The 15184-nt window shown below is 47.7% G+C and overlaps 1 long non-coding RNA gene across 2 annotated transcripts; it reads left to right on the forward strand.

Moving 5' to 3' along the window:
• The first annotated feature begins 4331 nt into the window (after window positions 1–4331).
• On the forward strand, window positions 4332–14937 carry LOC119253319 (uncharacterized). Of its 2 annotated transcripts, none has more exons than XR_008553223.1 (4): window positions 4332–4571; window positions 8634–8704; window positions 14166–14285; window positions 14737–14937. It is a non-coding gene; the product is annotated as an uncharacterized LOC119253319 (long non-coding RNA). The 2 variants fall into 2 exon arrangements; XR_005127039.2 differs by having other exon boundaries at window positions 14761–14937.
• The last annotated feature ends 247 nt before the right edge of the window (window positions 14938–15184 follow it).

Genomic DNA, 15184 nt, shown 5'->3' on the forward strand with positions numbered 1-15184 from the left:
TTCCCCCAAGGGGAAGCCCTAGTCTCCTTGCTGCTGCACTCAATGAGGGAAGGGAGCAGGACCAGTTACCCTTAGAGAATCTACTAAAATTAGATTATTATTTCAGTGAACATTTCCCAAGATGTTACCCCTCCCCCCCTAAAAAATATGAAAGAAAAGATCCAGGCCTTTGAGAAATTTTAATCAAAAATATTTTTCTCAATCATGAATAATATGTAGGACCTCATCTAAAGTGGGGGGATCTTCAGGGGACTCCATTAACCTAATCAGGTCTGCTTAGACAGATACAAATATACAGGGGGGTATAAAATGCTTTTTACATTTAGTTTATATACAGCTTGAAAACCAAAATCAATTTGCAGTTTAAATACAAAGAAAATAATACAAGCCATCAATTTAGTGTGACTGGTCTTGCTGAAACCGAATCACTAGCTGCAGTGTGGACAGTGCCAGGACCATCAAGACACAAGGCTTTCTTCCCTTGAAGCTGCACCTGGGAGTGGGCTGCCTAATGCCTCATTTCCTATTAAGCCCTGCCCCTGCTCTTTCCTCATTGGCTGAGAACAATTGGCTTGCATAAGGCCAGAGACAGTGTGCTTCAACCCATTTTGTTGGGTTAACTTCTAAGTGAGAAGGCCCTGGTAGGTGAGGGTTGGAGCTTGGGAATAGGAATCATTCCAGTCAGGCTCTAGCCATGCCTTCTGTTGTCTGTGACAGTGTCTAGAGCTCTTGACTTCCACCCATTACCTCATTAGCTTCTCATTCCAATGTGTAGAAGTGGGTAGGTCAAGTTGGTTCCAAAGCTCTTGAATTTTTAACCCTGTCTCAATGAGGGAAGGTATGGATTTTAAAATTTCTATTGTTATATTCTCACTTTTCTCCAAGTGGGAGTATACTTTATATATGTTTTATATTTTGCCTCTTCCATTTATTATTATATTTTGGAAGACTTTGGATAATGATTTTAAAAGAATGGCATGGTTCCTTTTTCATAGCTGCATAGTATTCCAGTGTATGACTAATCTATCATATTTTAACCAGTCTTCTCTTGAGTAAGGTCAGTTCTATCACTAGCTATTAAAAACAATTCTGCACTGAATAATCTTATACGTGTGCCATTTTATACATACTGTATATCTGTAGCATCTATTCCCACACCTGAGATTTGTGGTGTATTTATAATTTTGGTATATATTGCCAAATTATTCTCCATATAGATTGTAACAATTAAACCTCCACCAGCAATAGATGAGTGTATCTATTTCCCCACAGTCTGGCCAACAAAGTATGCTATCACTCCCCACCCCCCAAGTCTGATAGAGTGAAAAATTGTATTTTACCATGGTTCTAATTTGGACATATTTTCATTTACAAGGTATCTGATTGGGGTGCAGGCTGTGTTCTTCTGGGGGGTGAAGCATTTCCCAGGGCCAAGCTGTCTAGGCTGGACTTGTGTACTGACCTTAATTTGCCTTAACTTGTGGATAGTGAGAGCCCATACTACAGCAGAATGCCCTAACTCATTTCCAAATCTTAAGGTACCTGGAAAAACCTCATCTGCTTATCCTTGTCTGGGGGTGGGGCCTTGGATATATCAGTTTAGAGCCATCTCCCAGGACATCCCTGGTACCCCATACTAGTGTAGAAATTTCTCTGAGGTTTAAAGAGAAAGACCATGACTATCTTCCACACTGGTCCTCTGTGGATAAAGAACCACAAGATGGGAGGCACCGGTGAATGGATGGGCACTTAAGCCCATTTTAGTCTTTTAGTCTTGCTGGAATCCCAACAAGGACAGGAGACATAGAAAGAGAAAACAAAGTTAACTTATGATTGGTTATATGTGATCCATTCTTGGATCAGTTGCCACTCTTTCCTGAGACACGTGGAGAGGCCAGAGGCAGGCTGATCCTAAATAGGTGCCATTGCTAGAGGCTGGAAGACTCGGAGAAGGGCTCAGTGGAGGATCCTCTCCTCCTAGAATCTGTCTGTTAAATACTGGACCTCTTTTCTGTGTAATTGTCAGTCTTTACAACAGTCCTTTCACCCCAGCCTGGGACCTCAGAGCAACTTAGAGATGTGTGGGTCAGCAGAATCTTGGGCTCAAGAATCTGGAGGCCAGAAACACGCTCAGACTTAGAACATAAAATGCCAGCACTGGGGGATGTTAGTCGGTGTATGGTTTCTTCATGGTACAGCTGAGGAAACTGAGTCCTGGGTAGGGTAAGGAACTTGCCTTACTCTTAACTGGAAGATAGCAGAGCTAGACTGGGCATAAGGTATCTGGACTCCCAGACCATCTCTGAGCTCAGATCTAAGGGGGTGGTGTCTTGACCTGCTGCCTCAGAACAAGCCCGAGCACCCTCTGGCTGAGGGTGGGTGTCCAGGACAGATGTCGCTGGGCCACCACTGCTGCCTGGATGGCTGCCAGATCAGGCAGGACCCCCAGAGGCCAGGGTGGACATGGAGATTTACAGAGCCCACTCTCTGCGTGCCCAGATTTGTTTCCTGCCTGCTTTTAATTGCACCTAATGATCTGAGGAGGAACTGAGAGAAACTCTGGCTCCTTTTTCCTGCCTCCCTCCCTCTCCAGACAGGGGAGAGGGGGCAGGTGGAGGCATTGGTCTTCCCAGAAGTCAGCCTAATCCGTTTGCCTATCTATAGGAAAGCTCTTAATGAAGATTGCTTTAAAGGCTAGGTGCTGGGACGGGGCTTGCTTCTCTGCCAGTATGTGAAATTTCTGAGAAATTCCTCCCCCAATATGCCAGGCCCCAAATCTAGCTGTCAAGGTTCTGGACTCAGGGAAAGAGGAAGCTGGGACGTAGGCTTGGAAAAGGGGAAATCCCTGGGGATAGGGCTAGGACATGTCACTCAGTGCTTCCTCGCTGCTTTCTTTCCAGCACCCCTCACCTCCCACCTTTGCTCACGTCCTTCCTTCTACCAGGGAATTTCATCTGCACTCCTGTCTCCTGCCCCAATCCTCAGTCATGCTGGGGCTTCCTGCAGACTTTAGAATACTCACCTCAAATTTACCACCTGGGAGGCTAGAGAGTTGGGGTATTGTTCACCCAATCCCATAGTCATTGCTTAAGGGATCCTGGGAAAGGGATGGGGTGGCATCAACTCCCTGTCACATGAACCCAAGATGACTCAGTGTTGGAAAGGAAAGTGCCGGCAGGATACAGGTGGGTATGCTGGTGCCTAGGTATGCTGGTAGCTGGGGAGTCAAGGGTGAATACAGCAATCCCCTGTTCTATAGTTCACACTCTAGTGGGGAAGGTACAGGGTTAAATACCCCATTCCAGTGTGGTGTGACAGTTGCCGTAATATAGGCATCCATAGCAGACTATGGAGCTTAGAGATAGGACTTTTAACTAGCCAGAGATTCAGGGCAGAGATCCTGGAGAAGATAGAGATTTGGAGTTTTGAAGGATCAGTAGCTGTCAGGGTGGAGGAAGGTGGCAGGGCAATCCACGCAGTGGGAAGAGCATGAGCAAAGTCATGAATGGGGGAGGGGGTGGTGCACGCACCCTGAGCCTGTTGTCAGCTGACATCACCAGCTCTGCCACCATCCCTACCCCAGCATGAGGGTCAGCTCAAGTTCAAACTAATTTCGAGGTAGCAAGTAATCTTAACATTAACCTGGGAGGACTGGCTGTTGTTGAATTTGCAATTGCTAGAAGCTTTGCTTATTTAATGAGCTTAGTTAGAAATGTGTAACTCACACTCTTAGTAGGTCAGTGGTTTCCAACATGGGGTGGGCAAGACTGGCCCATCAGTATTTGGGAAGGCATCGGAAACTTACTTTTTTCATTTTTGTTCAAATATCTGTTTGGGTTTTTTTGGTGTATTTTTCAATATTGCACATAATTTATTGTTATGTAGTAGTTGTATTTATGAATATAAATAAATAGGTCTGTTGGAGCACACATCACAGACTTTTTGTTAATAGAAGTATATGGTCAAAAGGATCAGGATGAATGAGGTGGGTGATGGCAGGGGCCTGCTGGGATGTGCCATGTAAGAAGGTTCTAAGACTGGGCTCCTCCCAGAGCCCTTTCTACCCATCAGCAAGAGGTACAGGTTGGGCTTTTTTCCCAGCACCCCTCCTGTTCCTTTGTCAGTGACTCTGTGAACACAGGCCCTTGGAGGGTCCAACTGGGGAGGGGTCACCATTTGTACCTATAGATTAGGATTCTCCCTTCTCAGACCAGCATTGATCCACCCAGGGCCTCATGAACCCTCTTTGGTAGAAGAAGCCTCCATTTGGAATTGTTTCCATGGTAACAAAGCTGAAGCCATGACTTGCATTCTATTCTTGGGCAGAGTTCCCTGCGGCCAGCCAGAGGCTCCTAGGTCTGGCCCTGGTGACCCACGTCCTCACTCTTTCTGGCTGACTCACAGCCTCTCAAGCCACACTCCAGCCGATGCCACCCGTCCTTGGCCTGGCCCCTCTGTCCCGACTCTACACAGTCACTAATTACCTTAGTCATCTTTCCATCCATGCTTGTTAAGCTAATGGGGAAGGCAAACAGAAATCTCAGCAAATGTGGAAAATTCCTGCTGATGAGGTGAGAGGCTGTGGGTTTGGGGGTGGGGTGGGGATTAGAACTTCCCCTATGAGTCTGTAAGGATGAACCCCCAATGCTAAAGAGTTTCCATTGTTTAATCAGGGGGCAGTGGCTGCTTTCCTGGTTGGCACCCTATTCCCTGGCTGGAGATGCATCTTATCAAATGTGGAGTTGGACTTGGCTGAGTCGGGAGGTGGGGGAGTTTCTCAGGCCTGGGGCTGTCTCCAGGTGGGACTCTGAGCTCCGCCCCCCTCCCCCCCCACAGGCTGCCCCAGGATGCCCAGCTGGCCCTGTGGGCTGAAAGGGAGGGTGGGGTTTGGGCTGCATGCTCTCTCACATCTGAGGCCCGTTAATAATTACCCCTGGGGAGGGCAAGGCCCCAGAAGACCTGGCTAATGAGCCTGCTAAGTGACAGCTGGACCCTTTCCTCCTCACCTGCTTGGGAAAACAGGAGCTGACCAAGGAATTATTTAACCCTCCTTGGGCTAGGAACTTCTTGAGGATTGGGGTTGGGTACCCCCTCAAAAAGGGGTCCCCTGAACTCTTGGAGCTTTCTCCATGGTCAGTATGAGACCTCTGATCCTGTTGTCTATGCTAGAATTTCTGCCCTCAATAGGCCTGTCCTCATGGTGGAGGTGGCTCTGTCTAGTAGAGGTTATAGCAGCATCGTCTAGTAGGACAGCTGGGGAAGCTGGATCTGCACGGTCCCATCCGGTAGCCACAGGTGGCTGCTGAGTACCTAAACTGTGCATCTGAATAGATGTGTGAAATCTCATTTTAATTAATTGAAATTTAAATAGCCCCATGTGGCTCCTATAGTGCAGGTCTATAAAGTTGTTATTATTATTATTACTAAAAGAAGAGAGAGTGTGACCTCTCTTCTTCAAGTAAGGAAAGGGGTGCAGGCATTGATGGAGTTCCCAGTGCTGAATGATAGAGAGCTGAATGAGCCGAGGGCCTCACCCCCACTTCCTGGTTCCCCTTAATGAAGGCTCACACCAGAGCAGGTCTATAACTCCCGCTAATAACTCCACAGCGCAGGTCTATGAACTTTCAGGAGGGGGGACTGGAATAGGTGGAAGGCAAATTTATGCCAAATAACCTCCAAAGTGCCATGCCATCGGTGAGTCAGACTCCACTTCCTCACCCTGATAGGCCTGAAGGGGCCCAAGGTCATTTTGCTGGGAGATGGCTTCAGGGAGAGTGTGGGGTGGTCCTCCCCCACCCCCACCCTCCTCCATAGACATGGAGGGGCCTGGAGCACAGGGAGCCAGCCAGAAAGCACCTGTTCTTAATGAGGGTCCCTCAGGAGCTGAGCAGCCCTTCCTCCATAGGGCACGGGGCTGTCGCCCCTGAATGAGGGAGATTTATGGAAAATCCCCTCACACAACAGGCGGATTTTCCAAGCCTCATTGGCTCCTCTGGTTTGAGCCTTCATTAAGGGGAACCAGGGACAATGGAGGAGTTGGGGGTGAGGCCCTCGGCTCATTCAGCTCTCTATCATTCAGCACTGGGAACTCCATCAATGCCTGCACCCCTTCCTTACTTGATGAAGAGAGGTCGCACTCTCTCTCCTTTTAATAATAATAATAAAAGGACCCTAACATCCAACAAAGTCAGACTCAGTCTTTGAGGCACATCTTTCTTGCATTTTAAAGATTTCCAGAAGAGACATTCTGTGGTTTTGCTTTACAATTCCCTGTCTTTTGTAGCACACAATCTGGAAGTTCTTCCTTATAGCTAACCTGTTTTCATCCTTTTTTTTTTTTTAAGATTTATTTATTTATTTATACAAGCACTGGGTACAGTCAGAAGCGCGGGAGGGCGAGAGAATTCCCCAGAGCCAGAGCAGGGAGCAGAGCAGGCAGAAGGACCGAGGTACACTGCTGAGGGGAGCAGCGGGCAGCAGGAGAGGTCTGCGCGCCATGTGGGACCCTCCTCTGGTGGCCGGGGAGCAGCCCGGGATTGAACCGGTGTTGCAGAGGCCGTGCACAGCTTCACAGCCCAGTACTCAACCGCTGCGCCACCGGGGAGGCCCTCATCTTACTTTAGACTCTACTCAGAAAGATTTTTCTCCTCCCACTGAAAGTTACGGCAACGTATCAGTGGCAAGGTCAAGTGTTTGATTTCCCAATAAAAAACCTTGATTAGAGAGAGAGAAACCACTGCCTGCTGGAGCTGAGGGACCCTAGTGATTTTCAGGCCCATCCGCCTCCACTGTGTGTTCAGGGGAGGCCATGAAGCCCCCACCTGTGTGGTGGGCAAAGTTAGAGCCAGAACACATGCTCCAGGTGTACCCACTGACTCTGGTGGGGCACATACTCTAAATACCCAGGGACCCCTCCTGAGGACAGAATGCTTACTCCAAAGAAATGGATTTTAAAAGTGAAATATTAGGTCTTATCCCACAATTTTATTTTGCTCCTGAAACCCCTTCTGGAGTCCTTATTATTCGTCATGGCAATCAGCTGAAGTGTCTCAGAGAAGGTGAGACTTAAAGTGGGCCATTCAGGGTGAGGGTGCACCGATGGCAGAAAAGAGGGGATGGGGCATTCCCAGGGTTAGAGATAGTCTGGGCAGTCTCAGGGAGAAGCCCCAGCAGGGTCCTGAGTACCCTACTCTGTGCTGGGAACCGGAGGCTGAGCACTGCTCACCACATAGAAAGTAAACGAATACGGTCAGTCCCCTGTGATGGCAGAGTAGCCAAGGGCTGAGGGGTGAGTTGCCTTGTTGGGGAAGACTGGTGGCAGCAGGATGTATTTCTGGTTTCTTGTAGGGTCAGGAATAGACACAGTGCAGGTTTTCTGATCCCATGCAGACTGGGTAAAGGAGGAGTCAGAGTCCTCAGTGGTTTTTGCAGGTCTTTTATTGGGATTTACCCGGTACACAGCAGACAAGGGTGCCTCCCAGCCCCCAGCAAGTCTTCACTCTATCTGGGCTCTCCGGCCTTCTCTGCTTCTCTCTCTGCTTCTCTTTCAGCTTCTGCTGCTTCTCGGCTTCTGCTGGCATCCCTGTGACGCCGCCCTTAACAGCCCAGTCTTAGCCCAGGTGAATCCCATCTACCTAGGCCCACACCCTATGCCAGGTGCCCGCCATCAGGCATGCATTCAGGACTGCAAGGATCCATCATCTGTCTTGATAGCAGGAGGGCAGAAAAGCCTGACATTTTTCCTTACTCTACACCTCTCCTGGGGCAGCTGGGGTAAGCCAAGTTTACAGTTGCTCGGAGCTCTATAAACACATGTGGTGAATGTGCATACGTGAGCACACGTGTAGCTGAGTGGCCTTCTCCCCAAGGTGCTGGCCCTGGCCTCTCTAGCCTGGGGGACAGGAGAGAAGGTGCTTGGCTGGGTGGCTATTGGCTTCCTTGGGCCTGGTGACCTGGGAAGGGTCAGTAAGAATGGATAGCGTGAGACCCTCTGGGTCCTAAAGACTGCCTGGGGAAGAATGGGCATGGGAAAGAGGAAGGGTGGTCTAACCTGAGGGACAGGAAGAACAAAGACGTGTGTGTGTGCGCGCGCGCGCGCCTGTGCATGAGCCTTGGTTACAGGGAGGGGAGAATGGGGGGAAAGGGAAGACTGACTGGGAGCTTTCTAGCATTGGGAGAGCTTTAGACCTTACCTGGGAACAAACAGAGAAGTGTTGGAGATCCTTTTAAGAGATCATGAATATGAAAATGCCAGCCTCCTGTCTGGCACCCAGGTCCTGCGCATTTTCTTTATTATTGTTAGTAATTCTGACATGCCGGAATATTTAGTGGCATTGTGGCTGAGTTGTCTGAGCCTTCCACATGCTGACCAGCGCTGAATGTGTGTGGAGCAGTGGCCTCAGGAGGACAGCCTGTGTTCCCAGTTAAGGGTCAGTGGTGGTCAGGGTTAGGGGTCAAGCTGTGGCCGTGGTGGGGCAAGCTCACTGTGGAGATAAAGGGTCAGTTGTGGTTATTCCTGGCTGATGGTCAGTGGCCAGGGTGAGGGTCAGATACTGCCTGGGAAGTGTTTTCTCTATTGGATGCTAACAGCTCTGGGAGAAGCTGACCTGGGCTCAGTGGCCTTGTCTTTACAGGATGGAGCATTTGTTTGAGAACTCAAGACTCTTTAGTCCTGGTCCTGCGAACTTAGGAGCTGGGTTCCTAGGTAAGTTGCCTCACTTCCCTAGTCTCGTGGGGAAGTAACTGTTTGCTCTAGCCTGGTGTGAGTAACTTTGTTACTGAGTACTCTACTATGAAGTATGAACTTCATAATCACTAATAGTGCCATAGGCTGTCCTCAGCCTGGAGGTCTACGGTTATGTCCTCAGTGGTTGGGCATGGATGGCTGGGGGCAGGGTGATGAAAGTAGTGTTCCCTAAACTTGAGCTGTAGGTAAATCCACCATGTTCCACTTGGAATGAGATTAGAGCAGCTAGGAAGAACTTCCTAATTTAACCTTCTCCACCTCTCTGTTTCTTCATCTGTAAAATGGCTTGGAATGACACTTCCGTGACAGAGTCTAGAGAGGAACTCAGTGAGTAAAAACACATTGAAAATTATAATAATCGGCACCAGCCAGCCAAGAAATGTTGACTGAATATTAGGGATGTGGATGGAAAAGGCAGATGGACCTCCCTGCAGATCTCCCCTCCTCAGAAATTCCTGATAGTCTGAAGCTGATACAAGCAGCAAGGGGCACTAAAACTGACCAAGGATACTGTCCAAATAGTTTACTGGTCATTGTCTGAGTTCTTCTGCACGCACAATTGCAAGACTACTTGGGCTCAAGGAACAACAATAATGGGATTTATTTAACAAGCCAGGGAAAAACAAAGAGTTATTGAGGCCAAAAATGGCCATTTACCTCACCAGAAGCCATGTCCAGTGTTTTTGAGTCCTAAACAAAAGCAGCTAAGATGGCATCTTCCTGACACCGAGGACTTGGCGCTTCCTCTTGAGCAATAGGCCACATCTCCAAGATGGCGTCTTCCTGCTTCTGCCGACCTGGAGCATGCAGCAGCCAGACTCCAGGCCAGGTTCCAACTCATGAAGATAACAGAAGACGCAACAGGAGATGCTCCCAGAGATGCTGGGATGCCCCAGCACAGCATCAGACAAGCGACACTCAAGACAGCAGCTGCAGCGGCTGAATGACTGGACAAATGGCCACACTTACGCAGCTCAGCAAGGCACCCAGCTCCAGATCTTTACTTCTATGGCAGGCTGTAACAGCAGCAAAATCGGGAACAATTTCAGTTTAGCTAATTGCAAAGTCTCTGAACTTTTCTTGTCTGAGGTTGGCTGCTGTAGGCCTCCACCTTCAGAGGCCCGCAACAGCCTTCTGGAAGATCAGTGTGGTGGGGGCTGCAATCCGCTGACCCCAAATGATGAAGATCTGAAAACGCTAAATTCCAAGGACTGAATCCACGCCCCCTTCTGCAGTCTCTTATATTTCTTATCAGTCTCCACCCCAAAATGCTATACTTTTTAGCATTTTCCCTGGGATTAACTATCCTCACCTGCAACCCCCTCAAGGGGGCACCACCTGTAACAGTCTATAATTTCAGCCACCAGTTACAAAGCCAGGGGGGTAGATAACATGGCTGCCAGTTAACCCAGAATCTTGTGGCCTGACTAGGATCTTTGGCCTATGTATCCCCTGTTTCAAACATTTTCTACCCTAAAGATACTCACATCAGTTTGAACATGTGTTTTACTTTTGGTTTCAGAAAATACCATGCCCAGGATAACCGGTAGGGTGGGTGGGAGTGGGGAGGAGGGGTTCTGCTCCTTCTGGCTCTTTATAGGGGTGAGGTAGGTATTATGGAGCTTCTGGAAGTTTCTGCTCAGGCTTGGATATAGCTCCTGACCAGGTTTCTGGTGTGTAGGTCCTCAGGAGAAAGTGAAGTTTTCTCTTGTGACTGTGTGTCTTTAAGATTTGGAAAAGGATGAGGGGACCTGACAGGGGAAAATTCCAACCAGTAGGTTCCTTTGAAATGGAAGTGACATCTAGTGGTTTGAAAATGAACTGCCCAGTTGGCCCCCCAACCCCCCAGGCATTCACTGGCCTCCATGTCCCTCTTCCTGACCCCTGTTCCAGGAGTGTGTAACCTCAAAAACAGGCTCTTGATGGTAAGGTGGTCTCCTGACCCAACACCAGGCTGGAACCCACCCTGACTCTGGCTCAGGTACCTGCACCCAGACTCAGATAGTCCGAGAGGTCAGGCCCGGGGCAGCCAGGAGAGGCCAGAAAATTACCCACTTCCTGCTGTGTCAGGGTATCGGTGCAGGGTCCCCAGGTAGGCTGGGATCGAGGGCCTTTTGGCTCTTCACTCTGAGGAGCCCCCTGGTCCAGCCCCATGGAAGTCCCGAGCAGGCCACAGTGCTGAATCATCAGAAACCTGCAGCCTGGCTACTGTTATACAATGGCCCCACCACCAGCCTGCTGGTGTCAGCTACAGGCCTTTAGCCTTCAGCAGGCAAAGGGTCTCAGGGTTCATACACTCAGATTTAGAGGTGTGTGAATAGAATCTCAGACTGGGAGCCAAAAGGGATGGTAGAAAGAAGGGGACAGTGCCCAATCTATTGCTCTCCAAAGTCCCTGATTCTAGGAGCCCCAGCCTGAGGGGGACACATAGCCCTGCCCTCACAGAAATTCCAGGTGAAAGTAGGGGCCAGAAAGAATGGGGCACACATGAAAGACTGATGAGCTGTACTAAGCAAAAAGAAAACCAGGGTAAATGATTAGAGGGGAGCAGGGAAGGTGGCAAGGGCAGGCCCTGGGATTAAGTGACATGTTTTGGTGGGTAGTGGGGGAGGTGGGGGCACCCTTTAAAGGTGGCAGGAAACTTGCACCTGACCTTCATGTGCTTAGACCAGGGTTCCCCCCCCGCCCTCAATGTATAGCATCTCAGCTCATCACAGGCACTGAGCCCAGTGGCACAAGGGCCCAAAGAGGTAATTAAAGGGACTTGGGGTGGTGGTGGTGGGTTGCTTTCTAGCACTACCTGGACACCTGGCATGTAGTTTTATCTCCTCCTGCTGTGGTGCTCACTGTCAACAGGGTAGATGGAGCTTTCTGGAGATAGTAGCCCTGTGGTCTGTAGCAACCTCGACATCCTCATCCCCTGAGCAAGGTGGCTACTTTTGGCCTCCGCTGTATGGTTCTAGAAGTTTCATTAAACCTCTTCTCAAGATCCTAAACCCAGGCACATCCTTCTGGGTGAGGGAGCATTTGTTCCAGATAATCATTGTGTTTTAAGATTAATCTCTTGAAACAGATTTGCACTTGACCACCTTGTGAGAAAGTCAAAACTAGCACCTCATTCTTTCCAGAATTTCTGAGGTAAAAAAATGTTAGTTTAACTTGGTCTTGTTAATTCTTATTTTAAAGAAGTACAGCATGGACATGGTAAGAAAAAGATTGGAACACGGTGATGGTTAATGAATCTAGGTGAAGGGTCTAGACAGTTAAATCTTATTCTTGCAACTTTTCTGTAAGTTTGAAGTTACTTTGAAATAAAGTTACAAACAAATTCAAACAGAATTGTAAGTCTCTCTTCCATCTTTCCCTCCAGCCACTGCTCACATCCCTTTTTTTGGAGGCCTGTGAGTTACTAGTCCCATGTGTCCTTCTGAAGAAAGTGTTTTATATATATATATATTCCCTATAATCCCCTCCATTGTTCTGCACTTTGCCTCTTTCACCTAACATTATATCTAGAAAACATTTGATGTTAATACATATAGAGCTGTTTGTCCTTTTTCTCTGTTCTAACATATTCCATTGAAAAGGTCATTCAAATCCTCTCTGGAAGAGACTGTTTAACAGAGTGATCAAGAGCATCAACTTTGGAGACAATGCAGAGTTTAGATCCCTTAACTTATTTACGTTGAACGTGTTATTTAATCTCTTAGGGTACCAAGGTTAGTAACAGCACCCATAGAGCATTTTGTGTGGATTAAATGAGATAATACTTATAAGTGCTTAGGACACTACTGGTGTGCAGTAAGCACGCAGCAAATGTTAGCCACTGCTCCCAAGATGATTTTGCCAGACCCCCTTTGAGAGAGTAGGGCTGTTTCCCGGGCTTTATTATTATAAACAACACTAAAAACGAATATCCTTGTCCACACGTCACTTGGTACTTGTGGGAGTGCATCTGTAGGAAAAATGCCAGGGAGTAGAATTGCTGGGTCAAAGGCCATGTGCATTTTTAATTTTGAAAGCTTCTGCCAGGTTGCCCTTCAGAGGGTGGTCCCATCACTGCCGCCAGCTGTGTTTGAGTCTGTTTCCCCACAGCCTTGCCTACACAGTTGTGTTTTGATTGAACACAGCATATCTCAAATTTATTTGGGCACAGAAGATGGGGCTTCTTGGGGGATCACTTGGCCTCTACACCCTTCAACCACACCCATGGCGTGTATCAGGGTGTCTGCTGGAAGAAGTCAGCCCAGGACAAAGGCTGGAGGGGTCAACCCTCTGAAAGTCACCTGCAAGTCCACTCTGCCAATGCCCACACATGTTCGTTCATTCTCTGCATTTTTATGAAACACTATAGTGCTCACAACAAGCTTACAGATTGCCAGTGGCTGTTTTTTTCAGAGTCTATTAGTACATCAAAAACTATTGGTTAAATCTGATAATACTTTAGAATGTGCTAGTGTCACCACTTCATTCTTGAGCCAAGGGCCTTGAATTTCTAGCCACATTTTCAGCATTTTATTACCCATATGAAGGCACACAGACAATGCCAGCACACAATTAGCTATGATAATTGGGAAGCTTGACTCTTTGACCTGGAATTAGACTTCCTCTTATGACTAACCTAAGCTCTCTTTCTTCATGGAAAATTGGAGTTAAGAAAAAGAAAGAGACCCTGTTTTGAGAAACTGGTCATCTGATAACTGAGTCCTCTTCATCACAAAATATATCTAAAGGTTAGGTACACTCAGCCCTCATGTCCATGGGTACCAGATCTGGGGATTTCTACCGGCTGTGGGTCACAAATATGTACTATGTGGCTAGGCTTCTGATGTTTGCATCTGTACCGAGCACATACAGATGCAAACATTTCTTCTTGTCATTTTTCTCTAAACAACACAGTGTAGCAACTGTTCACATAAGCGCTTATGTTGTATTCAGTGTATTAAGTCACCTAGAGATGACTAAATGTGCAGAAAGATGCCCACATGTCATACGCAAATGTGACGCCATCTTATATAAGGGACTTGAACATATATAGATTTTGGTATCCAACGGGGGTCCTACCAGTCCTCCCAATAGTGGGGGGTGGGGGGTCAGCATTCCTTTCACACAAGGAGTTCCTACTGAATTCATTTTACTTGATTCTTATTAAAGCCCTTTTAGACAACTATGAGTAAACAGAGGACTGCTTGCAGGTGGCGGTCCTGGGCAGGAGAGTGGGCTGCTACGTCTTTCACCAAGTCTTCACATTCTTTTCCCCCATAGCCCGCATGAACCCTGATCTCTCACAGCCCTGGGCTGGAACGCGCTTTTATGATTCACTCTGATTCAGGGTGTCATGACAAACTTTCTAGGGCATTTGTGGGCTTCCTGGGCTTACTTGACATCAAAGCCTCTGACACCTGCTTTCCTTCTAAAGACCTTGCAGATCTGACAAATGCCAAGGACTTTTCCTAGGTGGAATCTGGTCCAGAGACCACCCCAGGCTGCTCAGAATGGCTCAAACTAGCTGCATCTCCAGAAACCCCTCAGGAGTCAGGTTTGTGGTGATAGTGTCCTTGAGTGGAGGTCAAAGTGGTTTCTTTTCCTTTTTTTTTGAAGATTTATTTATTTATACATACAAGAACTGGGGCATAGACCAGAGTTGTTGGGGGGAGGGGGAGGGAGAGGATTCACCAGAGACAGAGTGGGGAGCAGAACAGGCAGACTGACTGAAATACACTGCTGAGGGGAGCAGCGGGCGAGACAGGGGAGGTCTGCTGCATCATGTGGGTAGCTCCCTGGCTGGGGATCGAACTCGTGCTGCAGTGGCTGCAGATAGCTTCATAGGTTGTGTCTTAACCTCTTGCCCCACCAGGAAGACCCAAAGTGGTTTCTTTTTTGGCAATTGTTTAGGAAACTTTATCTAATTAAAATCTACATGCTGAAAAATGCACACATCAGAAGTCTATAACTCTTTCTTTTTTTTTTTTTTTACATGCAATTGTGAGTTTTACATGGAACTAATCATCCAGGCTAAGAAAGCGAGCACTGCCAGCTTCCCACCCTCTTGGCTGATGTCCTTCCAGTTGTCATCCCAACCACAGGCCGGCACTCTTCTGTCTTCTGTTCCTGACTGCTAGGATTGTCTCACTTGGAACATTACATAAATGAAATCTCCTCATATGTACTCGATTATGTCTGTTTTTTTTTTTTCGCTCAACATTGTGAAATTCACATGCTGTGAATCCATCATGCTGTGTGGACATTCATTCATTCCCACTGCCATAGAGACTCCCCCAGTATGGATAAATGGATATATAATTTAAAATCCACTCTACTGATAGTCATTCAGTGTATCTAGTTCAGGACTATGGTAGCTAATGCTGCTGTAAACATTCTTTTTTATACTTTGAGGTGTACAAGCATACTAGGTTAGAAGCCTAAGGGTGGGATCAG

The sequence above is a fragment of the Talpa occidentalis genome, unplaced genomic scaffold, assembly GCF_014898055.3.
Source record: "Talpa occidentalis isolate TD23 unplaced genomic scaffold, MPIMG_talOcc4v2.1 talOcc4.2, whole genome shotgun sequence".
NCBI lineage: Eukaryota > Metazoa > Chordata > Mammalia > Eulipotyphla > Talpidae > Talpa > Talpa occidentalis.